Source organism: Oryx dammah, unplaced genomic scaffold (genome assembly GCF_014754425.2).
Source record: "Oryx dammah isolate SB20612 unplaced genomic scaffold, SCBI_Odam_1.1 HiC_scaffold_27, whole genome shotgun sequence".
In the NCBI taxonomy this organism is placed as follows: domain Eukaryota; kingdom Metazoa; phylum Chordata; class Mammalia; order Artiodactyla; family Bovidae; genus Oryx; species Oryx dammah.
Window position 1 is genome coordinate 118,861,099 of NW_024070211.1, and position 13,237 is coordinate 118,874,335.

General features: G+C 42.8%; 1 protein-coding gene across 3 annotated transcripts in view; it reads right to left on the bottom strand.

The window, feature by feature from the left end:
* Window positions 1-7,061, bottom strand: part of ZNF385B (zinc finger protein 385B) — a 480,885-nt gene extending 473,824 nt beyond the window's left edge. For 2 of the 3 annotated variants that reach the window (XM_040227729.1, XM_040227731.1), the window contains exon 1: window positions 6,930-6,992. The gene's annotated coding sequence lies outside the window, so the exon portion shown is untranslated. Of the gene's footprint in view, window positions 1-6,929 lie in introns of all 3 variants that reach the window. The other variant, XM_040227730.1, reaches the window with a different exon arrangement.
* Window positions 7,062-13,237: the final 6,176 nt, after the last annotated feature.

Below are 13,237 nucleotides of genomic sequence, written 5' to 3' on the forward strand. Positions count from 1 at the left end.
CATTCCTAGGCTCAGATTTTAAATTTCCTAGATTCTATACAGGTCTCACTTCTCTAATTTATGAAGGATAAATATTGCAAAAAAATTCCTTTTAACCCAAGACACACAATAATTTTCTCTGACTGAATAGTAGTCATTTCCACATCCCTAACTAATATTTCACAGAAATAGCAATGTATTCAGTTTAGTTCAGTCGCTCAGTCGTGTCCGACTCTTTGCGATCCCATGAATCACAGCATGCCAGGCCTCCCTGTCCATCACCATCTCCCGGAGCTCACTCAGACTCACGTTCATCGAGTCGGTGATGCCATCCAGCCATCTCATCCTCTGTCGTCCCCTTCTCCTCCTGCCCCCAATCCCTCCCAGCATCACAGTCTTTTCCAATGAGTCAACTCTTCACATGAGGTGGCCAAAGTACTGGAACTTCAGCTTTAGCATCATTCCTTCCAAAGAAATCCCAGGGCTGATCTCCTTCAGAATGGACTGGTTGGATCTCCTTGCAGTCCAAGGGACTCTCAAGAGTCTTCTCCAACACCAAGCCTGAGATAAATTAGAATCTGAACTCTAATGATTAGTGAACAGTTTAAGCTGACCAAGAGTCCAGGTCTGTAGATTCTGAATACCATACGTAATAGACCAAATACTTTAACTAACACACATCAAAAATCACAACTGTATGTAGAATTTTATACAATTTTAACATGACTATATTAAAACAAAGATTTAAATGAATTAGCTAATCATTTCTCACAATGGTCCTTTCCCTAGCGTGACTCAAAAGTTCTTTTAAAAATTTCATAGTATCTCCTAACTTGTGTTATTTTCTAAAGTACAATGACAATATGGAGAATAAACATTAGTGAAGATTTCATTGAAAAATACTCTTACTGATCAAAAGCAAATAATGCAGAGATAAAACATTCTATTCTAAGAGAAAAAGATGAAAAATCGTACCCATCTGCATTTCCTTCAAACCCAAAATTCATTAGCCTAACAACTCCTGATATTCATGATTGAGTCCCTATGCCAGGCCCACTGGAACTAGTGAATACCCCTTTTATTTGTTTTCAGATGTGTCCAGAAAAAAGGGGGGGATATAGGTTCTCAATTAATATTGGTTATGTCCAATTTTGATTGGCTAATGACATAACAGTATAATGGCTATTTCAGAATCTCAGCCAAAAAGAGAAGAAAAAGTTGACTAGCTTTAGCTTGCATAAGATAGGTTCTCTCTGTGTGTGCTTTTCTTATTTTTAAATTTCATTTTGCATTATAAACTTAGACATGTTTAGCACATTCATATTTATTTCTAAAATAAAATGCTCTCTAAGACTCATGATATTCAATCCTTTCTATTTGTTGATAGAACTGTCTTTATTAAAGGGCTAAGTCATTTTTCAGGAAGTATGTATGAAAGCCTGGTCATCTTTTTGTATCAGTTTGTATGTATTTTAATTCATCTGTACTATTTATGAGATGATACAGTTGATGTGGCATACCAAATGCATCAAATACAAAAAAGTGACTGGTTTTTATTAATATGTACGCCTTCTGCTGTATTTTTTCTACTTCTGAAAAATATGCTCATAAATTTCCTTTCAAAGTGATTATACTGTGCTGAATATATTAAAGTTGAGCAGAGGGTGAGAGTATTAACTGTTAAGGCAAGATGACTGACCCTTTAGTGATCAACAGATATAAAATGTACTAGAATAATTGTCATGATAAAGCACAGTGCACACAGTACTGCACCTCTGGCTCTCACATATTCCTCACAACAACCGAGTCAACCCACTTCACAGATCAAGAAATCAAGGCCCTAAGTTTAAGTAACATCCCCAAGCTCTCAAGGCTGGTGAGGAGCAAAGCCAGGGTTTGACTCAGCACGACGCTATGTTCTCGAGCGCCACTCCTCACTGCCCTCAGATCCTGTAGTTCTCCACCCAGGCTGCAGATTGGAATCACTTAGGGAGACTTAAAGAAATACTGATAAATTAAATCATTCCCTTGAGGTAGGCTAAGAATGCCAGTATTTTTTTTTTCAAGGACTCCTCAGTTTAGTGTGAAGCCACAGTTGAAAACAACTGGATTAGCAAAGGCCAAAGAATAGTTATTTTCTTAATATGAGTCTTTCTCTGAGTAGTGAGAGAACAACACAAATTCAAATTGTTTACCTGGAACAAAACACTGGCTGGGAGCAGGCACCAACACCAGCATCATCAGAATATCCTTATTTCCTCCCTCAACCTGCACTTCTGCCCCACGTGAGGATCCCACATGGCGTCTGGTGCTGAAGCAGACCCAGGAAGCCGTGTAACCCACACAGTCCATCCACAGGGAGGAGTCCAGAAAAGAAAGAGCTTTGCCAACGTTTCATGTGAGCAGTAAAGGGAGACCGAGAGCTGGAATCTGCACCCCCGTGTCAGTGCTCCTTTCATAGAAAAAAAAAAAAAATTGGAAGCAGTTGGAAAACAGTTGGGGCAGGGAGTCAGCCAAGGCATCCAAAGAGAATTTCAAGAACCAGAGAGAGCAAAGGAACAACAACAAAAATCATAGCAGAATGAGAAAGGAGAACAGGCATAATCTGAAAACAATGGGAAATGAGAAGAAATATATAACAAAGCAAAGGAACTGGCCAGAAAAAAAAATAAGATAGGGAGAACTAGCCATCGTGATACTTTATCAACACAATAAGGGGGAAATACAAGGGAATAATGGCACCTTCCATTCAGCTATGGGAAGCATGGCGAGACCTGAAGTATTTACAAAATCATCTAATATCAAAGCAAACAGTAGCTGCAGCAAAATCACTTGGCAGGGAGGAAGGGCCAGAAACCCACAAGCCAAGGAAGCATGAACTACTACCTTGCTACTCAAAGTGTGGTTTGAGGATCAGCTCTTTCAATATCATCGAGAAACGTGTCGATATGCAGCCTCTCAGCCCTGCCAGATCTGCTGAACCAAAAGCTGCATTTTAATTAGATCCTCTCATGATTTAGATGCATATTCAAGTTTGCAAAGCACTGGCTCTACTGTAAGAAGCAAACTGACGCATAAAAAACAAACAACTGTTACAGGCAGAAGGTGGACTAAAGAACTAAGTAGCCAAGCAGACATCAATCTGACTAAATTATTTGTTGCGGCCCCATGAGAAGCCAGGCCGTGAGCTGGGTTTTTCTGGAAATGAAGGATTGAGCCCAGGCTTGGTTAGCCTGATGCCCTTAGGGCAGAAAACAAAAAGGGCGTGCACCTAAGGAAGACCAGGATTTGTGCTCCAAGGGGAGACCAAGCAAAGTGTAGCCAGGTGTGGAAGAGCAGAAGCTGAAGTTTAGAGGGAGATCAGGATCTGTGGAGCAATTGCACGGACTCTCTGACAGATGGAAATGGTAATGGAGAAGCGGAAAGGTCTGCTCCAGGCAGACAAACGGCACAAGCGGAAGACTGCTGTGTACAGAGGGAACACTGCCTTCATCTAGAGCAGTGATTCTCCAGTCACTTCACAGAGACTCATGAGTCTGTGATGATGCCTCAGAGACTAAGGGAAGGGAGGCCAGTGGGATTACTGGGGCCCCTTATCAACCACATAAGATATTCTTACAGTGGACCCCACCAGTGAAAAAGAAAACTTGAAGCATATCACTGAGCAATATACAAGGTATATTGTATTGCTTCTAGAATTATTACCTATAGCTCTGCCTGGCATGTAGTCAGTACTCAAATATCTACTGAATAAATTAAATCATGAATGAATCTATGAGATCAAAGTAAAAAATGTGGAGCTACTCTGGGGCTAGACTGCAAATGGCCTGAAATGTCAGACAAGAGAGAGGTTTATATATCACTTGGTAGAGCACTGAGAAGTTTATTAGCCAGTGACTGAGCGTGGCTCTGCTTTAAGGAGCTTATTCTGCAAACTGAGTGTAAAATGGATTGAAAATGAGAGAGGCTGGAGATGGGAAACTAGTCAGGAAGACATCCTGGTAGTCTCTAGAAGGAGAAAAGTGGAGTCTGAACAAAGGCAGTCACAGTGGCAGTAAAAAGGTAGAGAAGGTGGCATTGTAAGGCATCGTGGAGACAGCATTTGTCTGTGAATTATGTGTGGGAAGAAAATAAATTGGAAAGGTTCTAGGTGACTGAGAACTATAGAAATTGACAGAGAGTCACCCTTGTTCACGTAAGGAGAATGATACTGATTAGAGCTACACCTGCTAGATTTGAAGCACCTGAAAATAATATAAAGGCCCCTCATGGGTGGTTCAAATGTCAAAATGAAATTTAGGAGAGAAAGTGGAAATAACCTAGCAACAATAAGAGGAAACCAAGGAATAAAAAGTCACATGCGAAAGAGTAAAAAGAGGTCATCTATATGGAAAAGAAGATCAAGAAAAATCTGCAGAAGAAAAAAACAGAAAAAGGAGGATAAAAAGTCTGTATGAGACGCTCAGGAACAGAGATGGAGTCAGAAAGGTGGTAAAATATAGTGAAATAGTGGGGGGGGGGTCACAGTAAAAACCCAGAAGCAAATAAAAAGCAGTGGGACAAACTCTCCTCGCTCTTCAGCTCTTCGAAGACATGGGATTTTATACACACGGCAGAAAGCCAATTTTGCTCTTTATTTCTGTGAACAAAGATTTTCACAAATAAAGCAGTCACTCCAGTGAGAAGTAAACTCATTGGTCGTTTTTTAAAAATATAAATTGTTCCTGTTTAAAACTGAGCAATGATATCTTCAAACTCAGCTGGAAGAAAAAAAAAATCTAAAGCTGGGGAGGTAGTCCATGGATTTTAGATTCTTCCATGGTAGGAGCTCCACAAAGCATTATCTATGTAGCCATTTCACCTTTTGGAATTGTGTTTGTTTTGGAGGATTTTTTTGGTTTTCTTGTCTCTGAGCCAGGTCACCAGCCTGAGGGAAAAAATGCTGAGAACACTCTAATGAATTCTCACATAATAGTTGCACTTTATAAAGTTACCCTCCAACTGCTGACAGGTCTAATTGGCCATGTTTGGGTGACAAGTACTAATGACAGTTCCTTCTCTGGTTTGACTGTAGAGGAGACCCCTCCCTTGATTGCCTCAATTCAAGAAGAACACATAAAATTCACTTTTTTTTTTTTTTGCTATGGGAATCTATATATTGGTAAAATACTGCAAAATATCAACATTATTTTAATATAGATGCTATTTAATGGTTATTAAATTTCTTTAAAGAGATCACTTACATAATGTAAAACAATACAATGTAAATGGAATACTTAAGGAATTATACTGCAAAACATTTATATCACAAGGATGACTCCAGAGAGAACAGTAATTTTTCCTTTATTAGGAGAATTCACCTTCTCAAATGCGTTTTTACTACAAATGTATCCAAGGGAGGTCAAGCAGATCTATAAGAACAGCTTTTTGATTTGTGGTTTTCATTCCAAGCTTCCTCAAATCACTCCTGGAAACAAGTAGGAGTGTAAATTATAAATCTACAAATACTTGATTTTATAAGAATATAAAATTTGAACTACAACCAACACTTTAGTCAAATATTTTTTCCACCTTAAGAACCTAAGGTAACAACATAACTTTCAATGCGTATTTGCATTCTAAGGGCATTTATCTGTTACAGGGAAGAGAAGAGATAGCACATAGACTCATTGCACATATGGCATCAAAATAAGATGAAAAGACTCTGAAAACCCGAGAAATTGGGCCCTGAAATACTTAAGGAGTTCTTTCCAGCCAAATCCTGTATCTAACACATAGTTTACTTTGTGAAAAACCCTTCTTTTTAATTTGACAAATGCTTTTTTTTTTTTTAACAGCTTCATGCACTATTCTGTAGCTGCCAGTTTCTAAGCTTTAAGCTGGGCCCTTCAACACAAATGTTTTATTTCTTCTGTTTGAGCATCTTTTGCCACATCTTAACTAAGTTTGCATTCACCTTGGTGAGATGCTCTTGAGCAAAGCAAAACCAAAGAGAACCGCAAATCACATTTCTGCATGAAAATGAGGAAAATGAAGACGCGTTCCCTAATCCAAGAACTTTTGAGGGCATTCCAAAACTGTTTATTTTTTACTTATGGGTGTAGGGGCATGAAGGCAATTTATTTTCCTTGAAGGACCACAGCATCCCCCCCACGCCCAGGTTCTCCATAAAAACTGTGTGTCCTCCAGAGCCTGTGGAAGGATCCAGGGAATCAGCGTCCTGCCAGCTCTCCTTCTCCCCAGGGGCCCCCGCAAACAACCGTGGCAAAGCAGATGGTCCTCCCCTCCCCTTCTCCTTGTCCCTTCCGCAGTCCCACCGTGTCCTCCCATCCCGTGCTGACACCTTCACCTGCAGCTTGGTAACCGAACCTCCCCACCCCCACTCTTCCTAGGGCTCCCAGCAAGTACAAACTTTGGAGACCTTCTTTCTGCTTCGCCGCCCCCATTTCACCTTCAATCATCTGGAGAACTCTTTCTGGATCCCAAGCTTCAGTTGCTATCTTCCTCCCACACCTCTGTCCCCAAACTACCCATTTCCCTGTACTAAAGGGAGAGGCGTCCAGCCCAGGTGGCGGAGGCACTGCGGCTAACCACAGACGGGTGCTCTCCTCTGCCCTGCTCCATCCTCCCTCGGTCTGGGTGCACTGGAGCCCAAGAGCCCACACCGGGGACGCCTCCACGCCTCCGGCTTCCACGACCCAGTCCTAACTCCAGAAGCTCACTGGAGCCTCAGCCCACAGCCCGGGCAAGCGGCGGCCGGGCATCCTCCTCTACAAGTGGGACCGCGGGACAAAGTGCAAACTCCGTCGGGAGGGGGGCTCCCGGCGGCCCTTCCCTCGGGCGGCGCGCCCAGGTGCCGGCTCGCCAGTGGAGGCGGGCGGGGGCCCGTGGGAAGGCGGCGCCCGTTCGGGGGGCGCCCGGCCCGGCTGGGCTGGGCGCCCGGAGCTTACCTTCGCGCGCGGGCCGCTGGTGCTTGGGGGCAGTGGCTCTTCCAGCCAAGAAGCTGTTGCTCGCTCTCGGGCGGCGGCGGCGGTCCCGCCGGGGCTGCGCTGGGGCTCCGCGCAGACGCTCTCCCGCGGTCTGCGGCAGCCCAGGCGGCGGCGGCGACAGCTCGGCCGGGTGCGGCCCCGGAACTGTCCAACTCGGGCGGGCGCGGGGCTGAGGCTCCCGCCGCGGCCCCCGCGCTGGGCGCCTGCGCGCCCTGCCTCGCCCAGGTGAGGGGCGTGTGCCCGGAGCCCGCGGGACGCGCCGGGCCGGGGCTGGGCTCGGGCCTGGCTCGGCAGACGCCCGGCGTCCGGCCTGGCCGCGGACCCCCGGGGTCGGACCCGCCAACGCCTCTCCCGCGCACGGGAGCTGGCGACGGTTCACCAGGCGGGGACTTGCGAAGCACACACCCTGGGGCGAGTAAGGCGGGACCATTCGGAGCTTCGTTGACACTGCAGAGTCTCCCGCAGCATCGCCGCCTTTAAATCCCGCCTTTCCAGGCGTGCGCGCACCGCGAGGGAGCCGAGTCCCGGTCCCGATGAGGGGGGTCCTCGCGGTCTTCGGCCTCGGGGCCCTGGTCCCTGAAAAAAATTTCTGGACAACTACAGAGGTCCCAAAACCGGGGTATCCCTCGGCGCGGGGGGAGTAGGGGGCGGGATCTTTCAAATACTACCAGAGTGAAACTCTCTTTTTGGAGATCATCAGAACAACTATTTGTTTTTCCTCTTTGACCTGCTCTCGGCTCTAAGACACACCAAGCAGCCTCCGCATTTTTGGCGGAGCCGGGAAGGCCCGCAGCGCTAAAGGCATTGCAGGCTCGCCGCGGATCTAAGGGGCTCTTTTCTTAAAAGGGGGCTCTTGCTCCTCTGTATTTCTCTTCCGTGCTTGAGTTATCAAAACTATACCGTATCATCGGTTCCCCTGATGTAGGGCATCTTCCGAAAATAATGCAGACACAGCGAGTGCTGGGTTCTGAAAGGGAGAGCGCTCGGACAGAAAACGTTTACGGATAGGAAAAATAATTTTAGAAGAGAGGTTTTGTGAGATTACTCCTTTGGCTGGAGAAGTTCAAGAGGAATAAATGACAAGAGAATTGTTTTACAACAGATTTTTTTTTCTTTTTTGGACCAGATGATTTTAAAATATTATTCTTTATTCTCTTCTCAGATGATTGACACTAACTCCATCAGTAATTAAGCCAGCAGCTGTTAATGCCTTGGCGTAACAGTACAGGGTAAATATATGAACGTCCAGTCAAAGCCAGTGCTATTCTCCAGGGTGGGTTTGGGACTTCACAAGCACACAAGCGCATCGTCCTTGAGCTTTAAAGGAGTGGGTTTTGCCTGCCTCGGAGTTAAGGGTTATTGCAGGCACCTGAGGTACCAGTGTAAGAAGGGGCATGATCGGACAGAAGTTTTTATATTTAGGGAATTCTAAATATCTTCACGTCCAGGTAGGCATTCTCACTTCCTCATTACTAAGAGCAGGCACTTATTTGGTATGTTTATCCTGAAAATTTTACCCTATTTGAAATTGCAACAGGAAGCCAGCACCAAAATTAAACCATTGTAACCCAGAAGACGGTGAGCTATTTTAATTCCTTAAACTGATTCTTACAAAATCATGGATGTAAGGTCTCTCCCTGTAGTGTAGGATATATAGAAAATGAGTCTTTCATGCGTCCCTGAAGGTCAGTGAGGTGGGGTTCTGGCAAACTGGGACTGGCAGGAAATTCCAGAGGCGAAAGCCTTCCATGAGGAAAACACCCAGTTTCCAAGGCCCTGCACTTCAGAGCCCGGGACTGTTGTTTCTACTGAGCCTAGATAAGTATTGATGCCTCCAGGTACCTCAAACATAGGGCAAGGGGGAGGGGGCCTTTGAAACCTTAAGCCAACACCTTAGATTGCACTTGGAGGCAAATGAGTAACCTCTGCAGAGTGGAACACCTGTGAGAAGTGTTCCCTGCGGTTTGTGCAATTTAGCAGCATGTGCCTTTTTTATGTCCTGCAAACTGCAATGATATCCTCCTCTCCTCCCTGTCTATTTTTAATCACCTAGAGCAAAGACTTATGGTGGAGAACAGTTTGAGGACTGCATTTCCTAACAACAGCTGAAAGAAGCATAAAATAGGTACAGATAACTCAATTTTTCACCTGTGACATAACTGACTAAAAGCTGTGCCTTTATGTCCTTAGCCAGAGCAGGATTTAGGCCTCTGGCCTAAATATTTGCAATGCCTCCTTTCGAAATGTACTTCAACTGGAAACAATAGTAAACTAAAAAAACACAAGATTTTTTTATTGGGTCGTTTATTTTTCTGGAATTGAGCTGCAGGAGTTGCTTGTATATCAAAACCAATACAGAATTGTAAAGTAAAAATTAAAAATAAATAAATAAATTAAAAAAAAAAACACAAGATTTAAATACACAAAAACAATAGTTCTCTAGAGATTTTTCTGATCGCATCTTTGTGCCTACTGCATGTCTTGGTATTGCCTGTGCCTTTCTGGTGAGATCTGATGTAGGGGGTCTTGCTATCCTCAAACTCTCTCACCATCATTTTCCTAGAACCGTTATTGCTCATTCCTGGCAGCAGTGAAGTAAACCAACTCAGAGTGTTAGCCCTAGGATAGCTGCAACACAGAGGGATTGTGCAGCAAGAAGTGGTCCTTAGACCTTGAGAAGAAACGTAGCAGAAAGGGATTAATTTGAGCTTTTGTGTCTCAAAGGCTCAATGTACTATTTGTGTCAATGAGGTGTGTGATGCATTGCTTCCTATACATTGATGAACTTCTGCAGACAAACTCCTTTTAACTGTTTATAAATCCATACTTTCCAGTGGATAAAGAACTTGGTATTAGCAAGAAAAGTATCAACATCTTTGAAAACTTCATCAGTCACATAGTTTTACTTTCTAAGAAATGAATAGAGCCTATACATAAGAAATGGATAAATAAGATGTTATAAAACAAGGCCCTACAGACATTTTATTTAGATTGCTTTGCAGCCATCAGCAATTTTCTGGTCTCAGAACTGGGGGCTGTATTTTGAAAACCACATGATGGACACACAAGAAAACTGAAGGAAGAGTGTGTGTGTCTATTAGTCTCTCAGTCATATCCGACTCTTTGTGACCCCATGGACTGTAGCCGCCCAGGCTCCTCTGTCCGTGGGATTCTCCAGGCAAGAATACTAGAGTTGCCATTCCCTTTTCCAAGAGATCTTCCCAACCCAGGGATTGAAGCCAGGTGTCCCGTATTGTGGGCAGATTTTTTTACCATCTGAGCCACCAGAGAAGCCCAGAAGTTTCAAATTCCAAATTCGGCTCTCACTTTCAAACCTAGAAACCTTAGTTTCTTCATCCATAAGACAGGGCTTCCCAGGTGGTGCTAGTGGTAAAAAAAAAAAAAAAGCTACCTTCCAACGCAGGAGATGTGGGTTCAATCCCTGGGTCAGGAAGATACCCTGGAGTAGGAGATGGCAATCTGCTCCAATATTCTTTTTTTCTTCTTTAATAATGTTATCTATTTATTTTGGCTGTGCTGGGTCTTCCCTGCTGCTCGGACCTTTCTCTGTTGCCGTGAGTGGGGGCTGCTCTCTGTTGCAGGGCCTTTCCTGTTGCAGAGCGTAGGCTCTCGCCTGTATGGGCTTCAGGAGCTGTAGCCCATGGGCGCAGTAGTTGTGGCTTTCATACTTTAGAGCACAGGCTCAGTAGATCTGGCACCTGGGCTTAGTTGTTCTGTGGCATGTGGGACCTTCCTGGATCAGGATCGAACCCGTAGGTCCTGCATTGGCAGGCAGATTCTTTACCACTGACCACCAGGGAAGCCTCTACTCCAGGATTCTTGCCTGGAAAATTCCATGAACAGAGGAGCCTGGCGAGCTACCACCCATGGGGCCGCAAAAAGTCAGACATGATTGAGCACACAAGACGGGGCTAGTTATAACAGCCTTGTCTCAATGCTGTAAAGATGTAATGTATATGAAATGCTCTGAAAACTACACAGGTACCATTGGTTGAGAACTGTCTTCCTCATAGTTTGCTTTTCCTCTACTGATTTTGAGGTGTTCTGCAAACTTTCCCTCAAAGTGCCTTATAACTCCTGTTGAGCTCAATAATCTCCACTATGAATCTTTCCTGATAACTCTACTTGAAGGTGGCTCCAGGGTCATATAATGGGGATAGCACAAGTTCTAGTGCTAAATGAGTGTGACTTGAGCTCTGGCTTAGTACTGACCCACTAGCCACCTGATATTCTTCATTCCGTTTAACCTTCTGTTTCCTCATCTGTAACATGGGAAAATAAATATATCTTCATCACAGGAATTATCCTGAGGATCAAAGCAAACAGGAAAGTATTTTTCAAACTATAAAAACACCTGAAAAATGTTCATTGTGATTTATTTTAACAGCTATTTAGGAAGTAAATAGATTTATCTCCATATTAGGCAATAAGATCTAAAATATCTTAGAAATACCAGAAAAATTATATATATATATATACATATATATATATATTGTGTATGGCTCAGACAGTAAAGTGTCTGTCTACAATGTGGGAGACCCAGGTTCGATTCCTGGGTCGGGAAGATCCCCTGGAGAAGGAAATGGCAATCTACTCCAGCACTCTTGCCTGGAAAATCCCAGAGACAGAGGAGCCTGATAGGCTACAGTCCATGGGGTTGCAAAGAGTCGGACACGACTGAGCGACTTCATATATATGGGATTTTCAGAGCAACTTACAACTAGATTGAAGATTATGCAATTTTTTAAAAAAAATATGCTGCTAAATTATATTTATATACAAGGATACATGAATGTTGCAAATACCATAAAATCTTTCAGCTTCCATATATTTCAGAAATTAATGGAACGAATGTGATATTTGTTCTTAAAAGCTCCAACTCAACTTCAACAAAAAATTCTGTTTTTGTTCAAAACCACTGATGTTAATTACCTTAAGATGTCTGCCTACTCAAGATGGATGACAGTGAGTTGAAACACAAAATGTTGAGTTTTTTTTTAATCAGATAATTTTCATTCTCATTTTCTCAAACATTTGATGAAACATGAGATGGGACAGATAGCTCTTTAAGGCTAATGAATTGGTTTCATGCAGAAATCCCAAATTTGACCCAGACATTTATATCTAAAAAAAATGAGTATAAAAAAGTAGAGGAAGTTGTTTTAAATGAAAATCTTAAGGCTACTTCTGAATTGTCAATTTGTGTTTTACATTTATCCCATTTCTAAACCTAACTGTATTATCTTTTAAATCTAATTGAAGTATCTGCCTTTAGAAGAAGGGATATAAAACTCATTGCTAAATCTCAGACATCCTTGAGGAGATATGCTAGCATTTTTTTTCCCCTCTTCTAAGGAATTGTTTTTATGTGACTCACTAGTGTTCTATTCTGTGAGAAAGAATTGTCTTTTTAGCCTACAATTATTTTTTAATTAAAGATTGAGTTCCCTTTCATCTTTCTTTTCTACCTAAATATTCTTAGCAGAGAATAGCCATGTATTGAAATTCCTTTCTCGCTAACATGTGTCCTCCCTTTTCACATTGAGCACATTATGATTTATCTTGATATTTTAAAATTAATTGTTTTTCCTATGTGTGACCAAGATCTGTCTGTTTTTACCTTTTCTCGTAAAAGCTTATTTTCTTGAAATCTAGTGGAACTGGTGCTTTGCTGTGGCACTGTGCCCCCTTCTCTGAGGAAATAACATTTTTATGTCCAGAAGTGATTGATACTGTAAAAGTGTTCCTCCTGTGCCCTAACCCCAGATTTGAGGAAGTAACTGTGCCTCTTCTTATGCATCTGTCCCTTTGAAACTTACTCCAGCACTGCCTTGGGACCCAGGATGAAGGTCGCATGACTTCACAGTACTCCCAAACCCTTCCCTAATGACCTTGCAAGGTTATTACCCCGGTTAACACATATTCCCCTTTGACTCTTTGCTCTGAAATGGATATAAAATAATTACTCTTCTTTGGACTGCATCGCAATTATAATTTCCCTCCACTTTTTGTAAATCTGAAGATGTGATGATACTCCTTTCAAAAACATTGATCTATTTCTTAGTTTTAGCTTTTCATCCATGCCCTTGTGCATTTAACTCATAACTACCTGATAACTGGGGAAGCTCTCTGATGATTAAAACTTTTTGATTTAAAGTTGCGTGGTTTCACGAGTTTCTCACTTTAACCTAGGTCATAATTTTAGATAAATTATGAGTGTTGTACTTACTGTGTAGAATAATTTTCAA